Source organism: Chlorocebus sabaeus, unplaced genomic scaffold, assembly GCF_047675955.1.
Source record: "Chlorocebus sabaeus isolate Y175 unplaced genomic scaffold, mChlSab1.0.hap1 unalloc_scaffold_450, whole genome shotgun sequence".
NCBI lineage: Eukaryota > Metazoa > Chordata > Mammalia > Primates > Cercopithecidae > Chlorocebus > Chlorocebus sabaeus.
Genome location: NW_027327760.1, coordinates 112,776 through 134,750, shown reverse-complemented (window position 1 = coordinate 134,750; position 21,975 = coordinate 112,776). Strand labels below are relative to the sequence as shown.

At 39.6% G+C, this 21,975-nt stretch overlaps 2 long non-coding RNA genes across 3 annotated transcripts in view; one reads left to right on the top strand and one right to left on the bottom strand.

The window, feature by feature from the left end:
• LOC140711276 (uncharacterized) overlaps positions 1–21,975 on the top strand; it is a 135,773-nt gene that overhangs the window by 29,076 nt on the left and 84,722 nt on the right. The gene's annotated exons all lie outside the window — the stretch shown is intronic.
• Positions 61–10,177, bottom strand: LOC140711275 (uncharacterized). The gene is made up of 3 exons (XR_012092425.1): positions 10,023–10,177; positions 6,805–7,006; positions 61–351 (listed from the first exon to the last, which is right to left on the bottom strand). It is a non-coding gene; the product is annotated as an uncharacterized lncRNA (long non-coding RNA).

The following is a 21,975-nucleotide window of genomic DNA, read 5'->3' as shown; positions in this document are numbered from 1 at the left end:
ACCACTTCTACTTGGAAGTAGAGGACTAAGAGACTCAGAAAGCTTCCTGATTTGTTTACAATCTTTATAGGTAGGGAATGATAAATGACAGTTAGACTTCTCAGCTAATGGAGGCTTCATTGTTGAACTACCAAGGGTTGCTCCCTCTGTTTGATGGGGACAAGAAACTTTCCCAACATTCTGAGTGGTGACTATGTTTGGCCATGCCTGTGTCATACAGAAAAAAAGCGGCATTTGGTAAATTACCACCTGAACCGAAAGTCACCAAGCAGTACACACCGGTTGCCAGAAGCACATCAGTCTGGGCAGAACCACTCTGGTTCATTTTCAGGCAAACGTCCTTTTCCTGATCTGAGAAACGAAAGCAAAAAAGCCTCCAGACAAAAACCAAAAACCAAAACACACAACACACATCACACCAAGTCCCTCCCACAAGAAACACCATTTAGAGCAGACCCTCACAGCATTGCAAACAGCATTTTTCTGGCAGACTTGTTTTCCTCTTATGCATTTCAGCTATGAATGCTAAATTCTTGTCCTCCAGAACAACAGAATTTCCTAAACATTATTTTCAGTACTAAACTCTGAATTCCTTGGTCACTCATCAGCTCTGATTCTGGGCTTTGAGCTCAGGATGGTCGGGTTGAAGGGCACAGCAAACCACCATGGCACACGTGTAGCTGTGTAACAAACTTGCACATTCCGCACATGTATCCCAGAACTTAAAGTATAATAATTTTTTTTTAAATCCAACAGATGTAAAAGAAAAAAGTATCTTCAAATTAGCTAAGTTATAAAATATAACACACATCGTAATTCCCTGCTCATGTATAATGAAAACTCTTCAAGAAGGGAAATTAGGATGGAAACTTTTGAAATAAAGAAATTTTAAAAATGAACGTGTTTCCATAGAGCAGAATTTTTCCTAGACTTTTGAGTTGTACCATTTCCAGTCACTCGATAGGATTGAATTTGCAGTTTAGGATATACAGACTAGAAGATATGCCAGTCTGGGAAGGTACTTAGTTATCAGAGGATGTGAAATTTAGGCAGTGGTGGTGGGGGAGGGGAGATAGTTAGATTCCTTTGGAGCTTAACAAAATTTCTGCTTATTCAATAAAGCATTTTTCAATAAAGTCCTAACATTCCAAACATACATTTTTGGCACTGCTCTAAGATTATCAGCCAGCTTTCTTTTTATTGCTTTACCATATTGAAGAATTAAGTAACATCAGAATCGGCAAAATGAAAATGTGAAGGAGGTTTTCCAAAGCCAAAGTAAGACACAAAGAAAAGGGTAAGATTGTGGGAAATGAGAACAAGAGGGAAAGAAACCTTGTGTGGAATTTGGAGCAAAATCCTCCTTTTCTTTCTCATGTTGAATTGCAACCTTTAGGATTGCCGCCTCCTTAGTAATGATGAGCATGTTCATGGCCTTAGGCTCTGCCAGCATTAGCCAATGAATTCTCAGACAACCATCAAGGAAGTCCTGGTTCACTATTTTTTCCAAGAGAAATATGCCAGTCTACATCAGGGAATATCAGTGATTCTATATGACCAGAAGTCACAGGCCGTGTGTTTCTTTGGGGTTCTGTGCTCTATTGGAACACATAATCACATTTTCACTGGGTGTATTTAACAGTTAGAAGGCTTTGGGCTGTAACAGAATATCCATCTAAAGATGACTTCAACAAATCAACAGGCTCATGGTCCCAGGGTTGTTGTAGTGGCTCAGTGATGTCATTACAAACTCAAGATTTTTCTCCCCTTCTATCTTGTCAATGCTACCATGGTGCCTTTGATCCTCAAGTTTGTCATCTCATGATCACAAAATAATTGCCACAGTATGAAATATCACACTTTCCCCAGTGTGTCAAAGAGAGAGAAGGGATAGCCAGAAAAACAAACAAGCAAGCAAGGAAACAAACAAACAAACAAACAGAAAACACAACTCTCCTCCCACATTTCTCTCCTTTTATCCTAAAAGGAAAATATTTCCTAGCATCCTCCAAGCCAGAAATGGCCAGAACTGAGTCACATAGCCAATTCTAGGTGCAAGATAAGGCTGGAAAACTAGATGCCTATTTGGAATTTTAAGTTTCATAGGCCAGGTGCAGTGGTTCATGCCTGCAATTCCAGCACTTTGGGAGGCTGAGGCGGGAGAATGATTTGAGGTCAGGAGTTCAAGACCAGCCTGGCCAACATGGTGAAACCTGTGTCTACTAAAAATACAAAAATTATCTGGGCATGGGGGGCACACACCTGTAATCACAGCTACTTGGGAGGCTGAGGTGGGAGAATCACTTGAAGCTGGGAGGCAGAGGTTGCAGTGAGCCGAGATTGTGCTACTGCACTCCAGCCTGGGCAACAGATCAAGAGTTCATCTCAAAAGTTTTATCATGAGAAGTGGGCTATGCTAGGGAGGAAGGGATAAGAGAATGGAGTAGTCAATGTTGTATAGACAACCACTGCCACAAGTTCAGAAAGATTGCTGAGTACCAACAGGAAAAATCCTTCCTGAAGCAAATGATATTTAGTGTTCATATTGGAATTTAAGACCGTCCCCCAACTGAAGAATTCATAGTTGAAGAAAGGGTCAGCTAAAATCCTATAATGAAAAAAGTCCACAATCTCTGATCTGATTGCTTTTGTAATCTTAATGCAGGAAATCATAGCACTGGTTATACAATGAAAGATTAACTTTTTGTACCATGGGGCTGGTATTGCTATTCCTCTTGTTGCCTGTCTCCCATAGTTCTGTTTCTTAATTCTTCTAGTCCCAGATGGGATTCACTCTATAAAACTTAGCTCTTGTTGATTCCCTGGGGCCCGAATGCTTTTCACTGAACCATTAGAGTTGAATATTTTTATGAAATTTCCCATGGAGAGATGGCGGTTGAGAACCCACCCAGCCCAATAAAATCTGCCATCCCCTCTTCCAGGGCCTTCAATCATCACCAAGCTCAGAATACTGCAGCTCAGAAACACATTTTATTTGTATGTTTAAGGTAAAAAGAGTATTTTGAAATAGCCAGGACTTCCAGACTGGATTCATCCTTGCTCAAGAGTCTCAACTAATTAAGATGATCTTACCTTACTTGTTCTATTCTTTTTATTTGCTTGAACAATGTGTTTGTTGAGAATTTTAAATGCTAGGAATGCAAATATTCTTAGCTCTCATAAAATGATCTTCTCTTAATAAAAGAACAGAGGGATCACCCACAAAACAAAATACTTAGTCTAGGTTCAACTTGAAGAATTGAAAATATTTGTGTTATCTTGGTTTTCAATAGGAGTTGCCCTGTGGAATCAAATCGCTATTTGTCAGGGCTAATATCCCCACCTCCTGTTTAGCCAGAATCAGATGTACCAGAGAAAAGGAAAAGGAAAATAAAGAGGGAAAGTCAAGCCTATTGCACCTGGCCCATTGTGTAATATCCCACGCTGGATTGCGAGGTGGGAATTCCTTTTTGCCCCTCCTTCCACATGTGATCAATTTACATCCTGGAACATGAGACTTCATTTCCTTGTATCTTTTTTGTTCTAGCTCACATAGCTTTAAATTTTAGTCACGCTCATAAAATTATCTAATCTTTCCTCAAATCCAACTCTACCCTGCCTCAGCAGCTCCCTGTGGTAGTAAATGTCACAGGTTGACTATGCCAGTGGGTTGAATAGAAGTGGGTTGATTTGCACCTCTCTTTCTTCTATTTATGTTTTCTACCTTCCAGGTGCAATGAACGTGTCCTGTTCTTATTTAGGATAAGTTCAAAAATAAATGCAACTAAAAAAAAAAAGAGCTCCTGGGGCCGGGCACGGTGGCTAACACATGCCTGTAATCCTAGCACTTTGGGAGGCTGAGGTGAGCAGATCATGAGGTCAAGAGATCGAGACCATCATGGCCAACATGGTGAAACCCCATCTCTACTAAAAATACAAAAAATTAGCTGACTATGGTGGCACGTGCTTGTAATCCCAGCTACTCGGGAGGCTGAGGCGGGAGAATGGTGAGAACTCGGGAGGCAGAGGTTGCAGTGAGCCAAGATCATGCCACTGCACTCCAGACTGGGCGACAGGGCAGAGACTCTGTCTCAAAAAAAAAAAACAAAAACAAAAACAAAATCTCCTGGAAGTCTCATTTGATCTTGGTTACATGAGCTTATTAGAGAATTGTGTTGTTCCCAACATTAGCTGAGAAATGGACTCTAAGAAGTGAATAAACTAAAGTGGAACCAGGGTGCAATGGAGAATGAGAGCTGTTATCTAGAAAACCTTTCTCTGGCATGTTTCAGCATACTCTGCTCCTGACAATGGCTCCATCATCAAAGGGTTCTGTGGTCAGATGTATGGGATGTGCTGCATAGGCTCCCTATGAGCCTCCAAATTTTAAGTTAAAGACTGAGAACTTGGCAGTAAGTAGAAAACTCCTGGTCACATTTGTTTAACCCAGTGTTTCCCAAAGTCATTTGGCCTTGGAACTCTATTTCTTGGGACATTTATTAGCTGCTGGTGAAACCAATGTTCAAAAAAATACTCCCTGGACAATTTAGGCAAAACATCTTTTCTATAAATAATTTAGTCATTAGTCACTCTTATAGTATTTATGCCTAAAGGCAAAGAGTATAGTATTTGGAGTCAGAAAATCTTGGTTCTAGCTTAGGTCAAAGAATGTAACAACTCTAAGGCCAGTTTCTTAAATTGTGACACAGAGATAGACTCATCAAGGTTTCTTAGAGAACTGAATAAGGTAGGGAAGCAAATGGTTTGGGAGAACAGTAAAATATTAGGCAAATTAAAAAAATTATATTTATTTGTTTGACACTTAAAATATGTTATTTTGAATTCTTTTACCATTTGTATAATTTTCTGTTGTTAGTTGGGATAGGGTTACTACAAGAATAAATAGCCCTCAAATCTCAATGCCTTCATGTAATGAGTCTTATCTTTCTCACTGACCCTGTTCATTTCAGATGTTTCTCTTCAGATAATTCTCTTGAGTGGTTCCTCTCTAAACAGAAACTCAGGGACCCAGGTTCTTTCCATCTTGTGGCTCTACCATATTGTGGCTTCAAGTTCAACCTGGCACTATCCAGCCAGCAGACTGCAGGGGAAGCAAGAATTGATAGAGGAATATGTAAAACGATTTGGGGCCTGGAAGTGGTGCACACATCTGCTTCCATTTTGCTTGTCAGAACCAGTCATGTAACCCTTCCTCAGGGCAAGAGGCCTTGGTATTCCTATGTTCCAGGAGAAAATGAAATAGCTGCATAAACACAAAGCATTGCCTCAGGCACAGGGCCTAATTCCCAACCAGTCTATAAGCCCCTCCATTCCTAACATGAGAACCTTAGCTCCCAATTAATGTTAATAATGAAACAAGTTAAGCAAGTTTTTCTTTTTGCATTGTTTACGATGACCTCAATCAGTTAACTTTTGGGAGGAAGAGCTTCCAAACCACTATGCACAATTACAGAGAAAATATAGGGAAGATACTCTCGTGGAAATGCATTCTGATGAGGGAGAGAGAACCCACATAAATATATCTAAACACCAACTACAGTCTCTGCCAAATAGTTGAAACCAACTGCAGCTGTGCAGAGGAAACATAAATCTGTAGAGAGTGAAAAAGGAAATAAAGGAAGTGGATAAGCTGGAGGTCTGAATTAATTGGAGCCAGAAGGAGATCATCTGAGAAGGCTAAACTTTATCCAGTATTTTTCAACAGCATGTAATTTTCCTAATTATAAAAGGTACAAAATTTAGGATGCACAGAAAAATACAAAACATTTTTAAAATCTTCATAATCCCGGTACCCATCTATACTCCATATACCTTTCCTCTGTTGAGATAATTACAATCTACTTTTTGATATAGGTTCTTCAAATCTCTTTTCTATGCATATACATTCCCTCCCAAATATGCTACTCTGCAGGTTTTATTTTTTTTTAATACTCACTAATACAATCTTGATATTTCCCAACATTGAGAACATGACTTTTAATTGGTGGCATAGTCAACCATGGTTGGGCATAAATTGTTTCTTTTTACTTTTATGAAAATGGTATATAAACATCTCTTCACAACCATCTTTGTACATATCTCTGATTATTCTGTGCTCCAAAAGTATTGTAATCATGGGGACTAACATTTGTTGAATTTTATAATGTGTTTACTCTGAACTAAGTTCTTCATATGCAATATCTTATTTAGTTCTCAGAACAACTGTTATACCAGTACTATTAATATTGTATTCACATTCTAGGTGAGGAAACAGTGATTTAGGGAGGTTACATAGTTTGCCCAACATGATACAGCTAGTAAATGGAATAACTGGGATTTGAACCAGAACTAACTGACTTCAGAATCCAAGTTCCATCCACTGTAGAATACTCCACCGCAGGAGCCCACTTAAATTCTCACTAGCAGATTAACCTCCAGGGAAAGTTGACAGAGTAATGGATATGGCTCAAGATGGGGCATGCATAATCAGGAAGAATGGTTTATGTGATACTTAGAGAAGAGAGTGGGTAGAGTTTTATGAGGGATATTAACTTTTGCCAGGTTAAGTTAAAAAATATGAGCTAGTATGTCTAGAGTGGTAAAATCATTTCAAATGAGGGTCTCCAAGCCAAAGTTCAGGAGTGTTTAAAAATTATTTAAAGAGACAATGGGAGTGCCTGTCCAGTTGTATAAAAGGGATTGATGTCAAAACAACGCTTGAAAAAGATGTACTTTGTTTCAGTCTTTGATTTAGGAAACTGGCCTTTACCTTGTGGAACGAGATAAGATCCAAGTTTCAGAGGCCTTTGGGGAGACCTTTTGTCATAATTTTCCTCCAGCCTGACATGCTCTCTGTGGGAATGCAACTCTCTTTACAGTAGCTGTAGAATTTGAAGAGAGCCTGAAGGGCATGACCTTGCATGCCTCTTCCATTTCTAGTCTCCATGCACAGCCACTTCCCCAAGTGCATTCCAAATCCCAGATGGAGTCAGGGTATGAGCGATTGCTGACAAGAGATAAGAATGTTGACCAGAGAATGTTAGGGCAGAGTATAGCATGGCTGTTATGAGCCCAAGTTCTATCCCCACACTACCTGGGTTCACATGGTGGCGCCAACACTTAGTAGCCATGTGACTTCAGACAAATTACATATCCTTTCTGTGTCTTAGTGTCCTCATCTACACAATGGGATAATAATAATAATACTAATGCCTAATTTATAGAGTCATTGTGAAGATTAAATGAGTTACAATGAGTCATAAATGCTAGCTATTATTATCTCTGCAAGGTAAAGGGTAATTGCCAGATAATTTTTGCAGTTAGTCCTATATCCCAGCTCTCGAAACACTGTAGGTCTTCCATAGATGTGTATGGATTCAAACTGAGAGTCTAATTCTTAAATCAGGTAACTCATGTCCCTAAGTAACAACCTATGTTTATTACATATCCTAAACATAAGTTCACAGAGTACCTGCTAAAACTTTCCTTTTCTCTTCTGAACTTTCTAGAGATCATCACTACCACTTTGTGAACAACACAAATAAGTCTCAGAGCAATATCTCTTCCTATCTCCTTTCTTGTGTGTGCCTCAGTTTCCTTATTTCCTCATTGTTCACTGCTAAGTTAATTTCTGCATGCACATACATGCACACAATTTTAACTTCTTTTCTCTTTTCCTTTTTTCCCATTTCTCGCCTTATTTTCCTCATAGTGGTGGAAGTTGAACATGGGCCAAGGCTTTTCTCTCTGTTTCCCCCTTTAGTCATAAGTAAGCAGATGAAATTAAGTATCTATTTTTAGAGTTTCCAAAGTACCTCAAAACCTTCTACAGAAATGACATAAAAGTCTCAACTGCTATCTCAAGTATCTATAATTGAAACGGGTTTTCCTGATGTCAGCATCTAAAACAGTCTCTAAATCAATCAGTTACTTTTGAGCCAGTTAACTAATAATAACAAAATTAAAATAATAATTTTGAAGTCCACAATAGGCTGCTACACTATGGGTTAAATAGCACTTAAATGGAGGCCTGGGAACTAACTCCTATGCGTAGCATTGTTTTTATGGGAAAATACACTCCAAATTCCAGACAACTCATTTATCCACTAACTTTTGGAATATGACCCTTTAGTAAGTTGGAGACTGACTAAAAATACCAAATATATTGGTGAATTTTTTATCGATGCATCAAAAATACATTCTTATGTTTTATCTTAATAGATTGAAGCAAATTCTAGACCACTTTTCCATAAGAATTTCTTTCCTGACCTCAGAAGCATAATTGAAAGAGGGCTTGTGGATTTTCTGCAAAGAAAGGACCTGGCTATTTTAATTAGCTTAATGTATGTAAGATCAATTATTTTGAGACAGTAGACAAACAAAATCATTCATAAGGTTGGCAGGTTTGTGCAAATGATTTCACAAGGGTAAATCATTTTCAGGTTACATAGGACAGATGTGTTCAGTGTATGTGAGAATGTTTGAAAAATATTTTGGACTCTTTTCAAAGGCCTACACTACATGTGGAATTAACTGGAATTGGTTTCTTTAATTATTTCTTTCTTACCCACACAATAATGATGGGTTCCTACTTACAGGGTGATATGACATTTACATGCCTACAAGTTTCCTTTCCTTTTGACCATTTTTTAAAAGATGCAGTATTTTTCCTTCAACATTAGAAGCTGGGTCCCCTGTAAGGCCTTATGCAAGAGACTGAGAGTTGAGGAAATACGTTTATGGTGGATGGGCTGTTTGAAACTCATTTTAGCTAAAACAGAAAAACTGCAGCTTGTGGAGTGGCAAGGGCCCAGAATTGGCCAGAAGTCATGAGTTTTGGCTCTAACTCCTCAATTGAGTGGCTTTGAGCAAGTCACTCACCTCAGAGCCTCATTATTTTTATCTACACAATCAGGGGTTTGGCATCTATGACTTGAAATTCCTTTCCAGCACTATGTTTTGTTTCTGTGGTTGGTAACAATGTAAGAATTTTGGGGGACACATTCTTCCAAACTCTTGTCTTTCCATTCACATCATTTCGGTAGAGAGCTGACTGCCAATATCACAATAACTTCTTTTTTTCGATTCACAGCAACTTGAAAATGTGTTTTTAAAAATGGCAAGTTTGGTGTCTGTGAATAACAACTGATATTTTCCAAAGTTTTTCCTTCCTTCCTTCCTTCCTTCCTACCTACCTTCCTTCCTTCCTCCCTCCCTCCCTTCACTTCCCTCCCTCCTTCCCTTCTTTGAAAGCCTTTTAAGAGGTGAACACAACAGTTTTGGCCTGGGACACAGCTCTGTGGGTCAGGATCTAACGAAGGGAAATCCCCGATGTGCTGGAACCTTACAGCTCCAGGAACTGGCCATTTATGAAAACTGAAGTACCGCTGGAGTGAGCAAAGAAGCCACTTGTGATTCCAGCCAATTGTCCCCAGTCCAGACCATTCAGAGGAAGGAGTCCTGCCGGTCTTCCGCATCCAGTTGCCAAAACCCAGGAGGTGCAACACCTGCTTAGGAAACCCATAGTGCATGGGGAAATGACCGCTGAGGGGGCCACGCTTTCCCTTTTGCATTGGCAAAACTGTTGCTTTCTTACCTTTTAATACCCTTTCTCTGGATTCTGAGAATCTGACTATTTAAAGATTGCTTTCATACATTTAGTTTCTGCCCCACTCCACCACGGCCACTTTAGGTTTCTTAACTTTTAAAACATGATAAATGAGGGTGGGACTAGGTGGGGAATGGGGTAGATGGGAGGGCTGGGAGGATTGGGAGAGATGGAGTGGGGGATGGAAGATAAGGGTAGGGTGGAGCAGGAAGGGAAGGGTGGAGAGGAAGGAATGAAAAAATGAATAACCCAGTGAAGCAAATGAATGGAGCAGCAGCCAAATAAGCAAACAAAACAAGTATTTATTGACCGTCTATCACTTGCTAGGTGATAGGCAGCAGGCAAATAGCTATGAGCCACGCAGCCAGGAGGGCGGATATTAAACAAATAATTAAACGAATACTTTAACAGTTACAACTGTGACACAATTGCCATGAAGAAATATAAGGGGCCCTCGACCTAGTCCAGGAGGTGAGGAGGACGATGTTCAAGCTGGATTATTTCCATGCCATTTTCCAAATTGAAATCTCAAAGTAAATTATATTGCAATATGATGTATGTTTTTTCCAAGTGAAACCCAAGCACACATCCTGCTCTGCCCCACCCTCCACCCCCACACGGGAAGCTCCCTCCCTCGTCTCGGGATCAGCCTGGGTGTTCTGTGGTTCTGACGCCATCCTGAGAGCTCCACTGCCACGCTTCTTCCCCTGCCTCCCAAGTTCGATGTGGAGCGCCACCTAGAGTTTGGCTGACACATTCCCTTAACCGTAGGGTACAAGGATACTTTGAAATCTAGGATATTTGCTAAGTTTTGAAAATTGAATAAATAATTAATCCATTGGAAAAAAATGAATAACGAGTGAATGAGCAAAGCAGCAGGCAAATATACAAACAGGACAAACACTTTCATTCACTGTCATTGGCATCCAGAGCGCATTCAAAAGACTCCAAGTTTTCTAAAAAGAATGGCTTTCTCTAGGCGCTTTCCAAGATTTGTTTTGCAAAGCTGCCAAGGAGAATACTAGACAATGAATCGGAAGTAGCAAGTCTCACGGTGATATCCAAAGTGTTTTTCATCCAAACCTCAGAGCAGGAAGGTTCCAGGAAGATGCCTAAGTCAAATTAAGATGTTAAGTCAAAGTTACCTCGTTCTAATAACTACCCAATAATTTATTGAACAGTCTATATTACTGAAATACCTATGGCATTAAGATAGAACCAACTATTGTGATTTATGGAGTAGGCTAACATTGCAGCTGTTAAGGAAATGAAAAAATGTATGGGATCCGTCATTTTTAAATCACCTTAAAATAAGATATCCAGCTCTGTTACCACATTCCAATTAGTCTTACAAGAAAAGCCAAGCACAGTTACATTTCAAAAATGTTACCACATATATAAAGATACAGAAGGAACTTATCTTTCTCTCTTACATTAGACTTATCTTTCTCTACCAAAAACTTGCCCCAGAGAAAAACATATTCAGGTAAAGAAAAGTCATATCCATCCCCTCCATTCATTAATTTCATTTAACAGACATTTATCGATCATCTCCACTGGTACTATAGAGATATTAGGACATCCTGCTTCATGATCTAGTTGGAGTAGATAGCAGATGCCAAAAAAGTGGACATGACAAGACTATGCTATTTCTAAATGCTGTCTAGAAATAAGGAGAAGCACAAGGTGTCAAGAGCACTGCTGAGAGGCTCCTGACCAATTTAGAGCAGTCGGAGAAGGCTTCTCCTGGATTACAATGCTGTGTCTTCAGGTATCAACCTTCCAGAAGGCTAAGTTAAACAAAAGAAACTTACAAACCCCAAAGGGTGAAGACATCACTTCTACTGAAAACTTTTCCATCTGAGATATAGTTATCTGGGCCAAAAGACAGGAACATAATGAAAATGAATACTTCTGGAATATAAGATCCAGGAGTATTGAAACCATTTTGATCTTGCCTGCCCTGTAGAGCTATCACTTTCCATATTGTCCAGCATAAAATAGGTATTCAATAAAGATTTGTTGAAAGCTGGACAAATGCTGAACAGAAACCTCAATATGCATAGTAAAAAAACAAATCAGTAGATGTATATTTCAGTCATCTGTAGTTTAGTGACAGATGGTTTATCCACATGTTTTCTGAAAAGTCTTCAATGGTTATTTTATACTCCACCAAATTTCAGTGCGTCTGCCTGTTTTTAAGTTGCTTACCTCAATCCAATTCCTTTCTGTGCCTCCAAATGTGTTTCCTCCTGATCTTCAACATGACCTGCCTTTGCCATTCATGTTGGTTTGTTTATGGTCCCACCAACACTATGTGCATTCCTATTTGCAACAATTCACTGTTTTGATTTCCCTCACCTAGCTGCTTCCTTCTCTCCTCTTCTCCTCCTTCCTTCCCCCAGATATATGGAAATTCTCCCCATTCTTCAAGAACCATCTTTAGCTCAAAATGCTTTCTCTGACTAATCCATTCTCTCTCTCAAATTTGTATAAACTCTACAGTCTATGCCACATTAATGAACCTTCATTACATAACCCTCTTACATCCTTCATTTTTAAGGATGTTAGTCTTATTTTCTTAACTAAACCCTAAACTCCTAAAGGTTATGGTTCTTGCCTTATTCTTCATCTATTTCAAATACCCACTTGGCTGGCAAAGAGATTCTGAATGAGGCAGTGGTGGAAGATAAGAGTGGAAGAAAAACTGGGTCTAAATCATGGAAAACCTTGAATGCTGGGTCAAAAGATTGTCATTAGCCTTAAGGCAGAAATAAGATTGTGTTCCTCCACCCATGTCAGTCGAAGAAAGGCAAGCCTTTCCAAAAACATCCTTCTCCATAGTTACTTCAACATTATGGTCAAGTACCAGTCACTAGTTATAAAGACAAAATATGGAGAAGGAAAAATTTAGTAAATACCTTCTCTGAGTTTTCAGCATCTTGATTTCCATGTTTCATAGAGTTTTCTGAAAGTGACTGTGTGTGTTAGGTAAGTAGTTAACCAAATATTCTGCACTTAATTTCTCTGGTCTCCATTATTTCAAAAGATTGGGTCTGCTGGTCTCCATGAGATTTCAGAGATCTGTGTTCCACCCAAGGTGTGGACAGAGTTGACAGGGCTGGTGATTCTGCTCTTGACAGAAATGGGCAGAGCAAGTGTCTAGGTCATTTGGGAGAAGTGATAAAATAATTAAAAATAAAATTAAATAATGGGCTAATAAAATTTTTTGTTTAATGAACTGTTCTCAAGGGAGGTGAAAATTTCAGTAAGAACTTAATTAAAAAGGAAATTTTAAAACTTCAAAGGTAAATGTTTTTGGTAAAAACCCTCTTCTGTGTGGAGCAATGCCATAAACCAAAACTGCATCTTTGAATCCAGATAATTTAAATGAGCAAAACCTAAAAAAACATGTATTTACCAATTATCTGGTTTTTGCATTCAAACATTCAGGCTGAAAGAGCAATGTTTCCTTTTTCCTCTAAAATGTGGGATTTTTTTTTCCTAGACTAGCTTAATAACTATGTCAGTAAGCCATCAAACCTCATTATTTATATTATAGATTCTGTAATTACAAATTTACCTACTCACAAAAATGTATTTGTAATTCTAAAATTTTTGCATTTTTGTGTTTTTTATTGATGATTTTACTGTTCTAAATGGCCCCCAAATGTCTGGTATTCCTAAGTGCAAGAAGGCTGTGATGCACTTTATGAAGAAAATATGTGCATTAGATAAGCTATGTTCAGGCATGAGTTATAGTGGTGTGTTGGCCATGAGTTCAATGTTAATGAATCAACAGTATGTATTAAATAAGGTGTCTTTAAACAGAAACACACACAAAGCAAAATTATGCACTGATTGGCAGAAAAAAATGTGATCAGCATCTTGCAGGAACTTAACCCTGTCTTTTCTGTAGGAGCAGTGGTTCAGTATTCACTAATTCAGCGTTCATGATAACTTTATAGAACATAGCTTCTGTGAATAGCAAAAAGTTGCCTGCATATGAATTAAAAAGTTCCATAATTCATTTCGCATGATCAGGACTAAGCATTCGGCAAACATTCCACACTAATGTAATGTAGTGCCAGAGCCTTCAGTTTTGATGTCAAACAGATTTGGAGTTGAATCTCAGATCATCTAGTCACTAACTGAGAGACTTTATACAAATCTCTTTACCTTTCTAAGGCTACATTTCAAGGTTATTAAGATAATTAAATAGAACGATATGTATAATGCCTAGCATGTAGTAAGTCCTTGCTAGTGTTGCCACTGATTGTTCTACTTTATCTTTCAAGTAGTACAATCTCCACCTCAATGGCTCATGTCATTATAAGGATGAGAATGACTTTCGGTTGACAGTATTCTTCCCTTGCAGTGGGCTCACAGAGTAGTTCTTACATAGAATTGTATGTTGAGAGCCAGACAGGAAGCTGGAAAACCAATTTTCAAGTTTCCTGCTTATGGTTTCAAGCTACTCTCAGGCAATTTTGGCCTCAAAGGGAAATCTCTAAAATTTAATCATGCTTTTATCACTGGGAAAATTCACCTCCAGTTAGCATTTGTCCTTTACCTCGTTATTCTAAAAGAATGATGACTCCTCCCCAGCCTTGAGTTCTATTTGCAAAGTACCTCTTATCTCGTCTTACCTCCATCATGAGTAGTCGCCAGGAAAGGAAAGGAAAACTCATCCCACCTCACTTGCTTTTCAGAAAGTTACCATTCTATCATTTTTTAAAACCTTGCATTCTCCTCTCTTACCTGGTACAATGAACTACCATTTCTTGTTGGAGGTGGGGAGAGGAGAGATTAAGTAGACCCTCAGAACAAGGAGAACTATCACATATAGTCCCAGAATCTTTACTGATTGAACATTGCTGGGGATATTAATCATGAGGGCTTATTTTCCAAAGAACATCAGAGCACATCTGGAAATTAAATAAAAATAACAGGAGGGTTCAAATCAACAGACATTTTCCAGAGAACTCCTCAGGACAATTAATAAGATGCTGCCCACAGAGGCACAGAGAAATGTTGATTCTGTTGTGCCTAAGCAAGCCCTAAAAAATAAGTATCAAAATCCACCTCAAGTAGTTTGATTTTTATGAACTGTCCTCTCTTGAGGAGCTCCACATACAGAACTGGAATCTGCCTTCTTTGTGTTTGTTTCATTTGATCTGTTTTTGCCCACATTGAATGGATAGGTGGCTATTTCTAAGGGATCTTTTTGACAGTACAAACTTATGACGGCCTAAGTTAGGCTGAGCCCCAAGGAAGGAGACTATTTGTTTGGGGAGGCAAGGAAGTGAAGACCACATCCCTTGTGAGAAATACTCTAATTAGGTGAATCTCGTCAAAGATCCAAAGTCAAAATTGAGTCTGGACTAGGCTTTCCCATGACAAGAGGGAGGAATTTATTTGGAGATCTGCTTTGTTAGCAAGATGGTTGTTAGACAGCGCAAAGGCAGAGAAAGGAAGTGACTTCAACCTCTTCCTTATCTGTAAAAAGCAATGATTACTCCCTGTGGTTGGGTACAGCCTGCCTTTCAAGGACCATGGAGTTGGGCCAAATCAAGGCAAGAGTAGGAAAAGAGCCAAGTCTGGACTCTGTAGCCCCTTTGCTCCTCTCCTCCTCCATTGTTGTGTGTCCTCATCCTGCTGCCCTCCAGATACCCAAGAACCCCTGACAGCTTACCAAATGCTCTGGGTCCCCCAGCCCTCTTTGAGCAACTTAACCTGGGTCTTATGAGTTGAACTGATTCTCGCAAAATTCCCATGTTGAAGTCTTAACCCCCAGTACCTCAGCATGTCACCTTATTTTGGATATAGGGTTTTTGTAGAGGTCATCAAGTTAAAATGAAATCATTAGGATTGGCCCTAATCCAATATGACTTGTGTCCTTATAAAAATTAGAAGCAGAAACATACAGAGTTCAGAACACCAATGTAAACATGAAGACGGCTATCCACAAGTCAAGAAGAGAACCTTGGAACAGATATTTCCTTCACTACACTCAGAAGGAACCAACTCTGCTAATACCTTGACTCAGACTTCTACCTCTAGAACCGTGAAACACTAAATTTCTATTGTGTAAGCCACTCCGTTGGTAGTCCTTTGTTATGGCAACCCTGATCAACTATTATAGTACTGAGCTACATGGCTCTTTTTGCTGTGCATTTGGTTTCCAAAGTGTGAAGTTCCAACCTAAGGGAGCCTTGGAATTCTTGCCAGCTCGCTAAGATTTATATAGCCATGTAATCCTTAATTTAGAGCCATGTAAATATGCCATGAGAATAACACATATAGATTGCTCAATGCTTGTCCTTTGCATTGCTTTCTAGATTTAACTCTCTCTCCTCCTCCTCCTCTCTCTCTCTCTTTCTCCCTCTCTCTCTTTCTCCTCACTCTATTCTAGCTGTACCGAGTACCGATCTGCTCATTTCCTGGAAGGAAACCTGTCCTCTCACCACAGAACCTTTGCATATGCTGTTCTCTCTTCCTTAAAATACCCCCACATATGCCAAGTTCTGGCCAAATGCCACTTATACCTTAGTCACAAAGATGTGCTAAGTTGCCACATCTTTGGAGAAGTTGTTGCTGAACTCTGCCAAGATTTAGCTAGACGCCCTTCCTATGTGACCACATAGCACCATGTCTCACTTTTTTTGTATCAACCAAGAATCTTTGCTGATCACCTCTTTGCTTGGTTACTTCACCCGTTAGACCAGGGGAGGGGTTATTCTATCTTTAATCTCATGTTTGCAGCACTTGGCTCAGTGGGTATCATGAAATTCATTTTCACACACTACAGTAATGCATCGAAACTTTTTGTTCTTACGAATTTTCTTTTCTTTTTTTTTTTGTTTTTTTATGGAGTCTCGCACTGTTGCCCAGGCTGGAGTGCAGTGGCACAATCTCGGCTCACCGCAACCTCCACCTCCCAGGTTCAAGTGATTCTCATGCCTCAGCCTCAAGAGTAACTGGGATTGCAGACACCACCACGCCTGTCTAATTTTTGTTTATTTAGTAGAGATGAGGTTTCACCATGTTGGCCTGGCTGGTCTTGAACTCCTGGCGTTAAGTGATCCACCCACCTTGGACTCCCAAAGTGCTGGGATTACAGCTGTGAGCCACCATGCCCAGCAAATTTTCTTAATCAATGGATATGAAATGACTATATTGGGAAATCTCAGATTTTTTACTTTGAAAAGTGGTCCCCATCCTCAAAGATTTGGAAACTATTGCTGTAACACAGAGGTTCCATAGATGCAGTCTAAGGGCCTAATCCAGCTTGCAGAAGGGTTGGTTTAGCCAGGCCAAGGCTGCAGGTGTCTCTGGAGATGATCACCTCTCCCTGGGTGGTGTGGGCTCTGCAGGCACCACGGGCATCCCATCCCCCGTTTCTTGCACTCACCCCTTTGCTCATCAGTGCTACCTGTCTGGACCCTGAGCACTGGTTCTTTAAAAACCTTTCCCTCTTTGCCCCCGAGTTTTCATCAGAATTTACTTTCCTGATGGTCTCCTTCCCCAAATGTGTTAATCTGATTCTAAACAAAGGTTAAATTGGCTGTCTTTTTTAGAGAAAACTCATATTTTATCCAGATCTGTGAGGGGGATTATTAGAGGTACATGTGGGCAGGTAATTTTTTTTTCTATAACCCTACAAAACAAAACTCTCAAAGAAAGGTTAACTGGTTACTCTTAGAGTTTCACCTTGTCTTGTAGAAAGTATACAAGGCCTGAAAACAAATACCTAACTTTGATCAATCTTTGCTTTCCTTCCCTGGGACCTGCTGGAGACGCTAACAAGCAGAGGAACACTCAAATCCCGGGGAAGCTGAAGGGAGGGAAGTGCGGGGGATGGGGGAGAAGTAGGGAGTGGGGGGAAAGGGGGGAAGTGGGGGGTGGGTGGGAAGTGGGGGGTGGGTGAGAAGTGGGTTGTGGGGGGGCATTGCAGCAAGGGCCATATAATTCCTGGTCAGAATTGTCCATCTCTAGGCAACAGGGTATCAAATCATTGACAGTGACCTATGAAATACTGCTTTATTAATGTTCTTTCTTATCTGTAAACAGCTTCAGAAAGGGAAAAAAGTAGTTTCATATTGGAACATATTCCGATCACTCTGAGTTCATGCTACGTTAGGGTTTAAATAAATCGAATTGCTTAGTGGATTTATTTTGGAGACTCTCAAGAAAAAAGCAATGTACTATGTAGCTCAGGCTGACAACCAGGACGTGATGATGCAGCGTCCTTCCAAGTGGAAGTCCCCACAGGAAGAATCTGTCTGCTTATGGGTGAATTCTCTCTTTTGTTCTCCTTACCCCACCCCCCGCCCCACTCCCTACTCCCCTTCCAGATAAGCTTCCCAGAGGGACACCTTTAGTGTTCTCTGAAAGCTCCAGTTCAAATGCCAAGTACAGCTTCCCTCTCTCTCTTTTTAAAAATATCCTCTCACTTTTTTAAAATCCCTTTTATGATCCTGTTTTCAAGGCTGACACAGCCTGTTTTCTGTCCATAGTTACCCTTTCTTTCCTCCCCTTTTGCCAGTTTTTAGTCCAATATGCCGATTGTCCTACACTTCCATGACTTCAGACCTTAAACATTTCAACCAACAGTGGAGAATTCTGTAGGGCACTTTCTGAAAAACTCAGTCTATAATCTCCTCCCTTCCCCCATCCAGCTCACTGGGGCAGCGATTTCCTCAAAGAATTCCAACAAATTAGTTAGGCACGACTCCCCTTCCTGAAATGATGTTAGCTGTCTTTAATCAAGCTTGCTTTTCCAACTGTTCCCCATTTGATACCTTAAAGTAGTTACAGAGTTTTTCCCTCTAACTAAAGCTACACTGACCAGCTTATCCTGTTACTCCCAGCATACCCACAAATACTGATAATATTTTGAAGAGAGGCTGTGGGTAATGAAGAGGGAAAGACTTCTTTAAGTCTTTTAACTTATCCTATTCTCTTCATAGACAGAGATTTTTTAAGCCCAAAGGTAAATGTTTAAAATCAGAATCCCAGAGAAAGGCATCTTAAAATGAGCCCTGGTGCTTTAAAAAATGTTAGTACTTCTATACATTTGAACAAATGTTTAAAGTAAGACCATCTTAATTGTTTTTAATGCCAATGGCATGAAGTTCCTACACTAATCATGCCTGGTATTTACTTGGTGTTTGCAGTGCCAAATCTCAACTTCTGAAGTCTAGAGGCTGAGTTATAAATACCCACCATTAGATAGCCATAAAATATTTGCCTGAAGGCTTTGATAGTTTAAAGCTTTCCAATATACATATATACAGATATGTATATTCTTATAGATAAGTATATTTTAAGATACATATGTATCTTCACAACGCCTCATGTGTGGTCATGATATCCATCACATAAACTTCTGCATTTTCCAAACCCTGGGATACAATTTCAAACCATATATAAACTGACTTTATACTGCACACATGCACTGCACTGGGCCCTACCACGCAGATGGCATCATTGTTTCTGTCTGTTTCATGGTCCAAATCCAGGAGAGGGTCTCAAGAAAAAGACCTCTTAGGACCAGGCTTCCAACTTGAAACTCTCCATGGGAATTTCCAGAATAACTCTGATACTTCAAGGGGGAAAAAAGTGAAGAAGGACTGAAAACCAGAACCAAAACCAAACAAAAGGAGCAGCATTAAAAAGTTATGTGATGAAGTGGGATGCTGTAAAGTTTTTATTATGACTTGTTTGGAAAGAGTTTGCTTAACAAATGCAGTCATCCTTTATTCAAATGCACAGCAATAAAAATTTTTATAGTCCACTATCACATGCCATAATGTGTACGAAATGGCTAAGCCCAATCAGATCTTGGAAAAGAATGTTTTCTTTGCTCCTCTAGGAAAGTTTGCCTTGTAAAATAAAAAAAGTGAAGGAAGAAAGAAACTTCTACAGAGTTATGGGGATGGGGAATTGTCTGGAAATTATATCAATTGAGGAATGAGTACGGAGATGGGATCCATCTCTTTACCTGGAAAAGAGAAAACTAATGAGGGAAATGAGAACTGTCTTCACATATTTTAAGGGAAATTACATAGAAGAGTCATTAATTATAGAGTTATGATGTGAACTTATAAAGGACAGAACTAGGGCCAACGGGTAAACATTGGGGTGAAGGAACAGAGGTAGACTTGACTCTACAATAAAGAACCTTCTGACGTGATAGCTTCTCAACAAAGGAACGATCTGCATTGAAAATTACGGAGTTCTCCATGCCTGGGTCAACTACCATCCAATTGTTACACACGCAAGGGATTCTTGCAACAAGTGGACTCTGAATGAGCTGGCCTCTATGATACCTCCCATGTCTAGATGTCTATGAGTCTAAGATCTGCTTAAAATTCCAAGTTGGTAATTGGAGATATTTCAGATCTCCTGTGAATCAGTGTGCATCTGAATAGGATTTTCATTAAAAACAAATTAAAATTTAGAAATCTGTTCTCATTGTCTAGTGTTCCTTAAGAAGAAAGGCATTTATTTTTTAAATTAGGAAATATCAGAAGCAAAGGCTTTTGAAAGTTTCGAGTTTGGAGCACAGGGTTTTTCTGTTGCGTATTCATATAACCTGTGTTGTCAAATGTTTTCAGGTTGGGAGTCACAGTATGTCGAAAGGTTGTGGGGAAATTGCAAAAGGTTTGAAGAAATCAGAGCTCTCAGAATCTGAACAGAAATTTGATGTAAAATGCATCAGTAGATGCTTTTCCTTCCACAGGATCACCTCCGATTCCCATTTTTCCAGATCACAGATCTGCCAAAGGCCCCTTTTTCTTTGACACCAGCCTTTCTTCATGTTCACTTTCTGTGCCTCCTAGGTCTATTCTTGTCTCCCTTACCATATTCTCCTTCTGAAGTAAAACAAAGGAAAGCTATTCCTACAGCTCTCCCCTTACTGGGAGAGACCAAACAGGCTCTCTGAAGGGATAAAGGACGAGAAAGTCAGAGAATTACTGAACTAGTCTCATTATCTCACTCTTTATTTATTGTCAAACTTGCCAAAACATTGCCCAGGAACAGATTTCCTGCCCCATTATTTAAGCTGATTCTCTCTTTCTTCTACTCTCTTGCCAGACTTACTTCATGATATGAGAGATGGAAGAGGGCAGTGTAATAAGACCAGGATGAATTTCATCCTTATTAAGTACCTCTCATTCCTCAGAGTCCCCAAAGGCCTGGCAATCTATATTTCATGCCCTTCTCCTTCACTGCAGAAAGCTGGCCTCAACGCTGTGAAGGGGATGCCCAATGAAAGCAAAGGTAAGCTCTGTTCAAGTCTGACAATCACTTCCATTACGCATGCACATTTCCATGACACTTGTATATTGGTCAGTGTTACTCAGTTTATAGAGGAGGGAAAGGAGTGTATCAGTAAATGATATTTCCACACACCTCCCTCTCTTTACTTACCTTCTTTTTTGGGTTTCCTTTTCGGGTTCTGAATTTTCCCTCTCACATAAAATTCTTCTTGTTTAGTTCCATCAGAATCCCTTTCAAGAATCCCTTTCAGACGAAAGGGATTATGTCTATGAAGACAGCATCCACTTTACAATGCACAAAGCAAGAGGCACACAGTGAAGTTTTCCTTTAGTTTTTCATCAAGTAGAAACACACTATGGAATAAAAATGTTAAATATGAACAGCACATGACCCTACCTTAAAGGAAAATATATCTTATTTACCAAGTGGAGGAAAGAGGGACATAGTAACTACACCAGTCTAACCACTATCCATGAAAACATTAAAATAACTGATACATAAAGTATGTGCTTTATAAGTATCACCTGTTTTACATTTATTTTATTTTATTTATTTTATTTTTTTTGAGACAGAGTCTCACTCTGTTGCCCAGTCTAGAGTGCAGTGGCATGATCTCAGTTCACTGCAACCTCTGCCTCCCTGGTTCAAGCAATTCTCATGCCTCCGCCTCCTGAGTAGCTGGGATACGGGAGTGTGCCACCATGCCCACCTACTTTTTTGTATTTTTAGTAGAGACAGGGTTTCACCATGTTGGCCAAGCTGATCTCGAACTCCTGACCTCAGGTGATCTGCCCACTTCTGTCTCCCAAAGTGTTGGGATCACGGGTGTGAGCCACTGCACCAGGCCTGTTTTACATTTAATATCTCATTTATTTCTCACGGCCATAGTACTTTTATCATGATAGAGAAAAACAAAACTTAGAGAGATGAAACAATATTTGTCCACGTTCATGCCAATTCTTTAAGTGATTTGAGTGCACATGATTTTCACTCAAGAATCTATTCTCGGAACCACCATTTCCCGTTCTTTCTCCCATATTTTTTCAAGGGCGAATATGAGAAAGGCCATTTCAACTTCG